Here is a 9895-nt window from a genome sequence, read left to right on the forward strand (position 1 = left end):
TGTTGAACCAAATTCAATTTTTGATACTAATTAACGAAGTTGGGTCCCATAAGTCATCACTGTCTAACAGTGATTTGAGAAATTAAGGTTTAGCCTTATTTTGAGAAAAGAGAACAATGACCTAATGTATATGAATTATTTTAAGACTAGAGACTTAGACTTTAGTCTCAAGATTCTTCCACTATTTTATTCAAATTGGTAGCCTCTATCTCCAATTCGAAAAATTACTTTAATTTTCTAGTAGGTACTAGAATCCACATAGACTACACACAAGCCCGACTTTGGTCGGCCAATCCATGTGCATCTACAGGTAGGTTCATTAACCAATTGTTTCTCCAAATAATTTTTAGTAATTTAATTTTGCTCCAGAAACCTAATCAGTATGCTTTGGCCTCCACTGTAAGGATTTGGTTAGGTCCAACCATTAACATGACCATACTTGGTGCATCTAACCAATGAATGATTAAGCCCAACTTTGGTTGGCTCACCTAACCACCATTAGAGAGACACTTTCAAGTCGTCATATGATGAGTGATAATTCCATTGGTCAACAAGTACCGAACCTTTGGGTCTGCAATGATTATTGAGTTAATGGACTCATTATCAAACACCTTAATGGGAGGCTATGACTCAGTTATCTCCATAAGTTTGTTATTTTAAGGATCTAATAATTTTAGAAGATTTAAAATTATCAATGATTTAAGGATAGAAAAGATATGGACCAATTCGCTCCCACTGACTTCATCAAGTCAAGTCCTCCCACTGACTTCTCAAGTCATTAACAAGGACTAGGATCAAATTTGATCCATGGGCACCTAGATCAGTCTCACTGAATGAGATCAGACTCTCTGATTTTCTATGTGACATGGGTTAGCATGAATCAATGAGCATCCTAATCAAGACCTGATTAACCATATTGGCCAGGTAAGTATGATCGATGGGAGGGTCTGGCAATGCTTGTCTTAGACACCATAAGAAATGGTCAGATAAGCATGCTCCCAATTAAACCCACTGGTCAAGTTTACCTTAGACACCAATTGGTTTATCAGTTTTGATTTGGTCTGCTTAAAAACTCGGGCTCATCCGCTGAGCCACGATCAGTATCCATTTGTTAGATATATAGACTTTGATCAACTATAACTATTGAAGTAATCTATAGAAATGACCTAATCTTAATTAACTTTTAATTAGATTTGATCCATTTCTTAACTTAATCCATATTTAATCTAACCCTAGGTCTAACCTAGTTAATGATCTGATCAAAGCTAACCCATTACCCTTTAACTCATGTTTTATGAAATTATCTTAGGATCTTTAAATCACAAACCTAGATCCTAAACAATCACTTAATTCTTTTAATTAAGTTCATGGCTGAGGGTTAGGGTTCGACATTTTGAAAATCATTTTTAACTTTTGAAAGATTTAATATAATCTAGTGTTGTTTCACTAAATAGGTCGACTCATTTCAAAAATGGGTTGGCTTATTTCACTAACAAATACTAATAATTAAAATCAGTTAGAAAAATAATTGAACCAACTTTTCAGTCAACCTAGATTGCTGGTCGAGCTAGCTCGATTAGATCAATAAACAGAATCTTCACAAGATCCTGTTCTTGGTTGATTTTAATCTATGTACATTACATAAAATTTCATGAACTAAAATAGATCTAATCTAAAACATTCATGACAAGATTTATTTAAATCTTTTAAATTTTTGAGATCGCAACGTACCAGGACAATCTTTGCACTGTAAGGGATAAAGCTTATAGCAAGACAACCTACAGTTCGTGCGATCATTATTTTATTTTTTAAATTTATTTTAATGCAATTATGAATATGTTATAAAAGAACCTAAATGCTCTGATACCACTGTTGGAAAAGGTGCAGGGTTTCATGCATAAATTTTAAAATTTTTTTTTGAAATATAACGCAGCGAAACATGTAAATCAAATAATTTAATCTATAAATATATGTAATCAAATTACTAAACCCTACAATTAAGATCTATAACATATCATATTATATTTATAAATCAAAAAATAAAAGATTTGGTATTGATCAAATCAATACCCTAGATCTGAAACAGTTTCAGATCTAAAACCTAGATCATATCTAGATAAAAGAAAAGATCAGATCTCTTACCTTCATGCAGGTCGAGAACTCCATGGTTGATATTTTTTGTTGCCTTTAGAGCCGCACACGTGTCTGACCTCTACAGGTGATCCACACAAGGCTGCAACAAAATCGAAGGTTCGTCGAATGAAGATCTGCTCAAAGTGCTAGCTTCTTGTAGATCCCTCCGAATGGTTAATCTAAAAATATTCTTCAAATCTCTTAGATATTTCAAGAGGTAAAGAATATGAGGAGGAATAAGGAAGAAGTCAAACCTTTTGACCTCTCTAAAATCAGAAATAATATGTAATACAAAAGGGTCCTAAGAGAAGACAAATCTTCTCCTTCAATACATCAATGATTGATGTACTGAATACATCTCTATGCTAGGACATGAGAAGACCTTCTTCTCTTGATATTTTTTACATTTTCAGATCTTATGATGTCTGATTTTTCTCATAGAAAAATCTCATGATTTATGGAGAAGAAGGTTTCTAAAAGAAACCTTAAGAAAAGACTTTCTTTTCTTCTTCTTCTTTCATTAGAACATGATCATATCATGTCCAAAATAAGATCACCATGCTCCAACTCTTTGAAGCATGAATTCACCACGTTATCCCTCTTTCTCTTTCAAATTTTCTATCATATAAAAAAACATAAAACAAAGAGATATTATTATGAAAGGAAAAATAATAAGAGAAGACAATCTTCTCTCTTACCTTTCTCTCTACAAGACATCAACCTTTAATCTCTTGATTGAAGACTTTCCTCCAAGGATTTTGGTACCTCAAACCACCCATGTAATCTTTCTTTCTCTCTCAAATTTTTATCACATAAAAACATAAAAAATAAAGAGAGAAAAAATATGAAAAGAAAATCAATAAGAGAAGACAGTCTTCTCTCTTGCCTTTCTTCTCTATAAGATATCAACTTTTGATCTCTTGATGAAGGACTCTCCTCCATGGATTTTGGCATCTCAAACCTCCCATGTCTTCCTTGTTCTCCTTTGGTATTTTCATTAATTTTCCATGAATTTTTGACTCCTATATGATGGCATATGGGGCAGCCTTCTTTTATATGGCAGACTAGGTCATAAGACCTAGTCTAACAAGGAGTCCTTAGGGCGTCCAACTCTTGGACGCCCCCTATCTCATTTATTTCATGGATAGCACGAAAATAACCACAAAAGGGGTGAACAAAAGGAGGATAAACATGAGAAAAGTTGGCACAAGAGAGGGAGGGAAGAGTCCTAGTGAAGAGGGACTCTTTCAAAAAGAGAAATAGGCTAAACCACTTTTCACAATGAACCAAATTAATTTTCATATTGAACCAGATAAAATCTGATTCAATTCTCTAGAATAAGTGGTGTAAGATTACTTCCCTTAGATGTAGAAATCATTGAAAAATTATCTAGAATTAATTAGTGGGCGTGGGCTTTGATTTTCATAGGTGGCACAAGAGAAGATGGAATCCTAGTTTAACTAGGATTCTTACTTAGATTAGGTCAAACACTTTGAACCTAATTCAAATTAATTGTAACCTAATTAATGGTGATCCTAGTCCAACTAGGAGTCCAATTAAATCATATTAAACTTTATTTAATTCTGATTTAAATCCTAACTTAATTAAGAATTAGGTGCGTACAAGTCCTAGTCAAACAGGGATTTGTTCTTCCTTGCAACTGGCTTATCCAATAAACCAATTAGACTTAATCTAATTAAATCTAAATTAATTATAATTGAATCATATTCAATTAGACTTGATCTTAGTCTAATTGCTCAATCAGATTGAGCCAATTAGCAATCCAATTACTAATGATCCTCCTGCAACACTTGCTTTAGGTCAAACATCAATCACATTAATTGTTTAACCTTAGAACGATTCTCATTCATCTATTAACCATCTGATTAGGTTACAACTTCTTATGTATGTGATCCTATAGATTTAAACCTAAGCTGGTAGTATAGAAATCAATTTCTGTACCAGTCGAAGTAACCATCTAGCAATGGTTCCCGACGTCCAGATAGGTCGAATGTATGCAAAGCAATATTTTAAGAACCCTGACCCATGGTTACCGTATAATTCATCCTTTTATCCAATAATACTCAAGGCGACTTCGAGTATGCTATCAATACTCATGTAAGTCATCTCTATTGTGTCTCAAAATTTTGCAAATCCCGTGACTCCTCACGAGGATTACCCAGGCCTAGATTTTGCTAAATTGAAACACAGCGAGATATTCTCTTCCTGAAGTTAATCAGGAGTGGTCAATTCCATTTTGACTCACACACTGACTTTACAAGTACTTGACTGTATCCAAAAATCTTTCAAATCTATATTAAAAATATAGGCAGTCCGGCACCAAAGCACAGTGAGTTGCTTGCAAGTCACTGTGGTGATCTCAGGTCGGAGGGACACTTATACCCATTTATCTTAGTTAACTACTCTTGACAGTAGAGTGTTATATTGGTCACGTTTAATGCAAATGTACTCCTACATCTCATCTGGATGCCATACCAGTATCTCCATACCATTTGGTTACAAGGACAACCAACGTATATGGCATACAGTGACCTATACTTGATAAGTTATCGTCCTTGTTAATAACTTATCATTTGATCATGAACAGTTTAAGAACCATCCGATAAATTCTCCTTTATCGATTGATTGTGGTTCTAAGGACTTCATCATAATTTAGGAGTTCATTTAAGGAAGATAGAACTTTTATGATGAACTTGTCAAATAACTATTATTATTAGATAATTCATATACTAATTTCAATCATCTACCACTTAGATGATAGGCTTTAGGATACATTTTCCAACAAGGAGCTTATCAACTTCTTCGTCGGTGATCTTCTGCCTCTCAAGGATAAAGGATCTTTTCTTCTATCTCTCTAGTTTGACTTTTAGATTGATGTTTAATTGATGAGTTAATATTTTTAGAAAAATCTCTGGCATGTCAGTTGTTGACCAAGTAAAGACGTCGGTGTTTGCTCTCAATAAGTCTACCAATTGCTTTCGCTCTGGATCATAGCCTGACCCAATTTGAATAGTTTTTATAAGATCATCTTCTCTCAATGGGATCGAAACTAGTTGTTTAGTCAGCTCGCCCCTTTCTTCATTCTCCCACTTGTCTAGTTTGTCAACGGACAGAGGATCTTCAGATTTGTTGCCTTTGGTAGAAACCATAAAGTAGCATCGGGCCAATTATTGATCCCCATGTATTTCTCTGATTTCACTTCTTATCAGGAATCGAACAAATAGATGGTAAGTCAACACCACTGTCCTTAATGTATTGAGTCTCGATCGTTTGAGTATGGCATTGTATGCCAAAAGAATTTGGACAACTGTGAACATTAAAAGAATGGTGCTTTATCATAGGTTGGTTCCCGCAGTCAGAGGGAGAGTAATTTCTTTCTCCATGGTGACTACATCTTCAATGAAGCTGATTAGGGATGTCAAGACTATACTGATTCGGTCAGTTGGTAATCTCATTTGTAAGAAAGCAGAGTAGAGTAAGATATCAGTCGAGCTTCTATTCTCTACAAGAGTTTTTTTTACATCATAATTTGCTATTATTGTTGAGATGATGACAGCATCATCATGAGGAGTTGGTACTCCTCGAGCATCATCATCTGAAAAAAAGATTACATTATCAAGTTATTGCTTTTCAGCTAACTCTTCTTCGGAGCTTGCCCCTCAGTCTCTCGGTCATCCAAAAATCATGTAGATGACTCCTGTCATTGGTCGGTTGTCATTCACTTTCTCAAGTTGAGGTTAATATTGTCAGTCGATGGGAGCTTGAGTCAAACGGTCGCAACAAATTTTTCAAGATAGCTTCATCGAATTAGGACTTCTATTTCATTTCTAAGTTGAATTACTGTTCGATGTTGTAACCATGATCATGATGGAATCGATAGAACTCTTCCTGTCACAGCTTCTCAATGATCCTTTCATTGGTGGAGGATGTTAGAGGTACTCTTCTCCTTCGATTTCTATCAGAATCTACGTAGGAGGGATAGAGAGAGGAGTATAGGAGTCATACTTGAAATTAAAATTATTCGATCTCAGACTTTATCGATGAGGTGAAGCTTCTTTATTAGTCGATGGCCAATTTGATTCTATCGGAGCTCCACTTTTTTGCTTCTTTTTTTTTGACCCTTTCCTTCCGTTTGACATCGATCAGTAGTGTCTCCATCTATGCGAATATACTTATACGCATGCTTAAGGAGTTCTGCGTAGGTCCGAGGGAGAGTCTTATCCAGAAAATAGGTAAACCTAGATCCTCTCAAATTCTTTTTCATGGCCGAGATGGTCATATCTTCATTGAGGTCCTGGACCTCAAGTGTGGCAATATTGAAATGTGTCGTAAAGCTTCTAAGAGTCTCTCCTTCATTCTACTTAATGGAGAAGAGACTATCAGATGTTCATGGCATCCTCTTGCTATTGCTGAAGTGGGCCATAAGTGAGTGCTTCAACTATTTGAAAGAATGGATGCTTCTCAGCTGGAGCCCGCTATATCAGGCTCAAGTAGCTTTTCGAATAGTAGCCAAAAGTTGAGGCATAAGAGGGCATCAGTTGCCTCTTGAATCATTATGAGAGCTTTGTAGCTCTCTAAATAGTCGACGGGGTCGGTGGAGCCATCATAAGGCTCCATTTGTGGCATCTTGAACTGACTCGGGATCGGCTCGTCCAAGATACGCTAAGAGAAAGGTGGAGAAGTTTGGATGCCAAGGTCATTGGAGGACCCTCAGCCATGCACCTGGAGTCATGCGAGTTGGCGATCAATTTCTTTGAATTTACGCTCATAGTCATCAAACTATCATTGCTGAGAAAAGGTAGAGATAGAATCTCCTTAAGAGTTTAAGGATGGAGAAGTCGAAGGTGAGCACAACCTCTTCTCCTTAACACTGTAGCGGTGAGAAGAGGAAGAGATCATTGATGACGATGGGTGGCACGATAAGAGTGTCGGAAAGGTGGTGGCTCGATATTATGAGAATGTCGAGTCGTTTGTCATTCTGATGATGGAGAAGAAGATCTCAAAGGGCACGATGACTGTGCCTAGATGGCACTGCACGCACTGCCAGCTCCTCAGCCACCAGTTGCTGTTGCTGCTACTACATTTACTGTTGCTAGAGGTTGTGCATTGCCTCCATCAGCATTTTCATCAGCTGTATCAAAGCTGCGAGTTGGGCATCTGTAGTAACGACCAGACGTGAAGAATTGAGCTCTGCCATTGAAGGTGGAGGTGGGAGATCTTCTCGATAGAAAGACTACCTAGCAAAGCCAGTAGAATTATTTGAGCTCTTATTTTTGCCATAACTAATTCTTTCACCCCTCTTTTCTGGTGCACCAATCTGTTGTGGCCAATCCCTGGTAGTACTTATCGCTGGTGAAGAGCTACCTGCAAAAGAAAGTCCACTGACCGGAGTTGTGTCTGGCAGGGATCTTTTGATGCTTAAGTTAGTGCGGAATAGTCAAATAGAAAGTTGAATATAAAATATGATGGAATATCAGTCCAGAAGTATCTTACCATCACTATTTCTTTACCTAACTTTTATAGATGAACTATTGGTAACTATCTGTAATAGTTAAGCATGTGGGTCTTGCTCATTCCGACATCATATGATCATGGGATGGATGGTTAGCACCCATTAATGATCGTGTATGTAGCTGTTACGCACCTTTTATACTGGTAGTTTCTATATACCAATTGTATGTCGGTGATCTGAGTGTGCCGACTATATCTCGGTATACTAGAGGCCTGTTATTCTTGTTCCATACAATCTTCTTCCATGGTTATGTATGAAATAACCTTATATCTTTCTCTCATTGTTAATACCAGGACCACATAGCTCAGGAATGAGCATTGATGTGTTTGTAAAATCTCTGATCAAGGATTTGATTGATTAATGGGTAAACGGAGTTGAAACATTTGATGCTTATACAAAGAATAACTTCAATTTGTATGCAGCTGTAATATGGACGATAAATGACTTTCGAGCATATGAAAATTTATCTGGTTGGTCTATCAAAGGATATATGACATATCCAATATGTCATAAAGATACATGTAGTCGACACTTGAATGGGTCACAAAAAATGTGTTATATGGGACATAGAAGGTTCCTACCACAGGGCCACAAGTGGTGCAAGGATGCAGCTCATTTCGATGGGACCATTGAGAAAAGAGATAAGCCTAAACCATTATCTGGTGTAGAGATGCTAGAAAATCTAGATCAATGCCCTTTTGGAAAGAATGTGAGGGCTAAATACAATCAATCCAATACTATTTTTAATTGGAGGAAGAAGAGTATACTTTTTGAGTTACCGTATTAGAAGAGTTTGTTAATTCATCAAAACCTTGATGTAATGCATACTGAGAAAAATGTTTATGAGAATATTATGAAGACAATAATGAATATTGCTGGGAAGACAAAGGATATATTGAGTAGCCGTTATGATCTAGTTGAAATGGGTATCAGATCTGAATTATATCCTATTACAAGAGGAGATAAGGTATATATGCCTGCAGCACGATATTGTCTATCTAATGAAAAGCAAGCAGCTTTTTGTAGGATGTTAATGGGTCTCAAAACACCTGATGGGTTTGTTTCCAAGTTAAGTAGACGTGTAAATAAAAAGGAGTGAAAGATTTTTGGTATGAAGAGTTATGATTGTCATGTGTTTATACAGCGATTATTACCACTTGCAGTGAAAAAATTTTTTATCGAAAAAAGTTTGTGAACCTCTCATTATATTAAGCTTTTTCTTTAAAGACTTATTGATGCAGGACAACTCTAAAAAAGAGAGAAAAAAAAATCAATCCTAATGATCAAGCTTCCTTCTGTTCATCAACAATAAATCACATCCAGTCAGGGGCTCATTATTCCTAGGACAGACAGTATAGTTGCCTATACTCTGCTCAGGAGGCGTGATTGATTGATACGAGACTAAAATGAGTTAAATCTAAATGATGCAGACAAATATCATTCTAAAAATCAGTAAACAATTAGCAATAGAAAAGTCATAAATAGATAGCAGAAATTAAGCATGCTCACGAGTAAATACAAAAAAAAGAGATATGAATGGAATGAGGAAGAATAAAATATTAAATTCGTGAGAAAAATCTAAGAAGATGATAAGAATTCGGATCGTGGTAGTTAAGAAACTATCTTGATTAGAGCTCTTAATCTTTAAACCAAACAGATCCGTCGATAAAGAACTAGATCTTTACCAACATCGGATCGAAAATAAAAAAAATAAAAATTAAAGATCAACTGAGAAAGAACGAAGGTCCTTGACAGCATTTGATCTATAGAATAAAAGATCATTCTTTTCTCTCAGCATGATAGATAGAAATTCTGGAGGAGACAGATCTTCTCTTGATGGGATAGGCTTGTGTGGGTAGACGATGGAGTCGAATCAGGATCGTAAGAACACTGAATCTTAAGTAGATGAAGGTTAAAGAGATAGGATAGAAAGTGAGCCTCACACCCTCCCCTTATGGAGTAATTTCTTTTGGATCTCACACCCTCTTCCTCTCGAAGCGATTGACACAAGTATTTGTAGAGTTTATAAAATCATTCATTATCTTCTTCATGAAAGATACAAAGATTTATATAGGACTCTAGGGGTCCTATTTCTTTAGAAATCTTTTATCTTTTACAAAAAAGAAATCAGCCCTCCATAAAAAAAGTAAAATATTATGTCTGATTTTTAAATAAAATAATCTATCATAGGAAAGAAATTAGTCTTCAACAAAATAAGTAAGTAGCCAA

Source organism: Elaeis guineensis, chromosome 2 (assembly GCF_000442705.2).
Source record: "Elaeis guineensis isolate ETL-2024a chromosome 2, EG11, whole genome shotgun sequence".
Taxonomy (NCBI): domain Eukaryota; kingdom Viridiplantae; phylum Streptophyta; class Magnoliopsida; order Arecales; family Arecaceae; genus Elaeis; species Elaeis guineensis.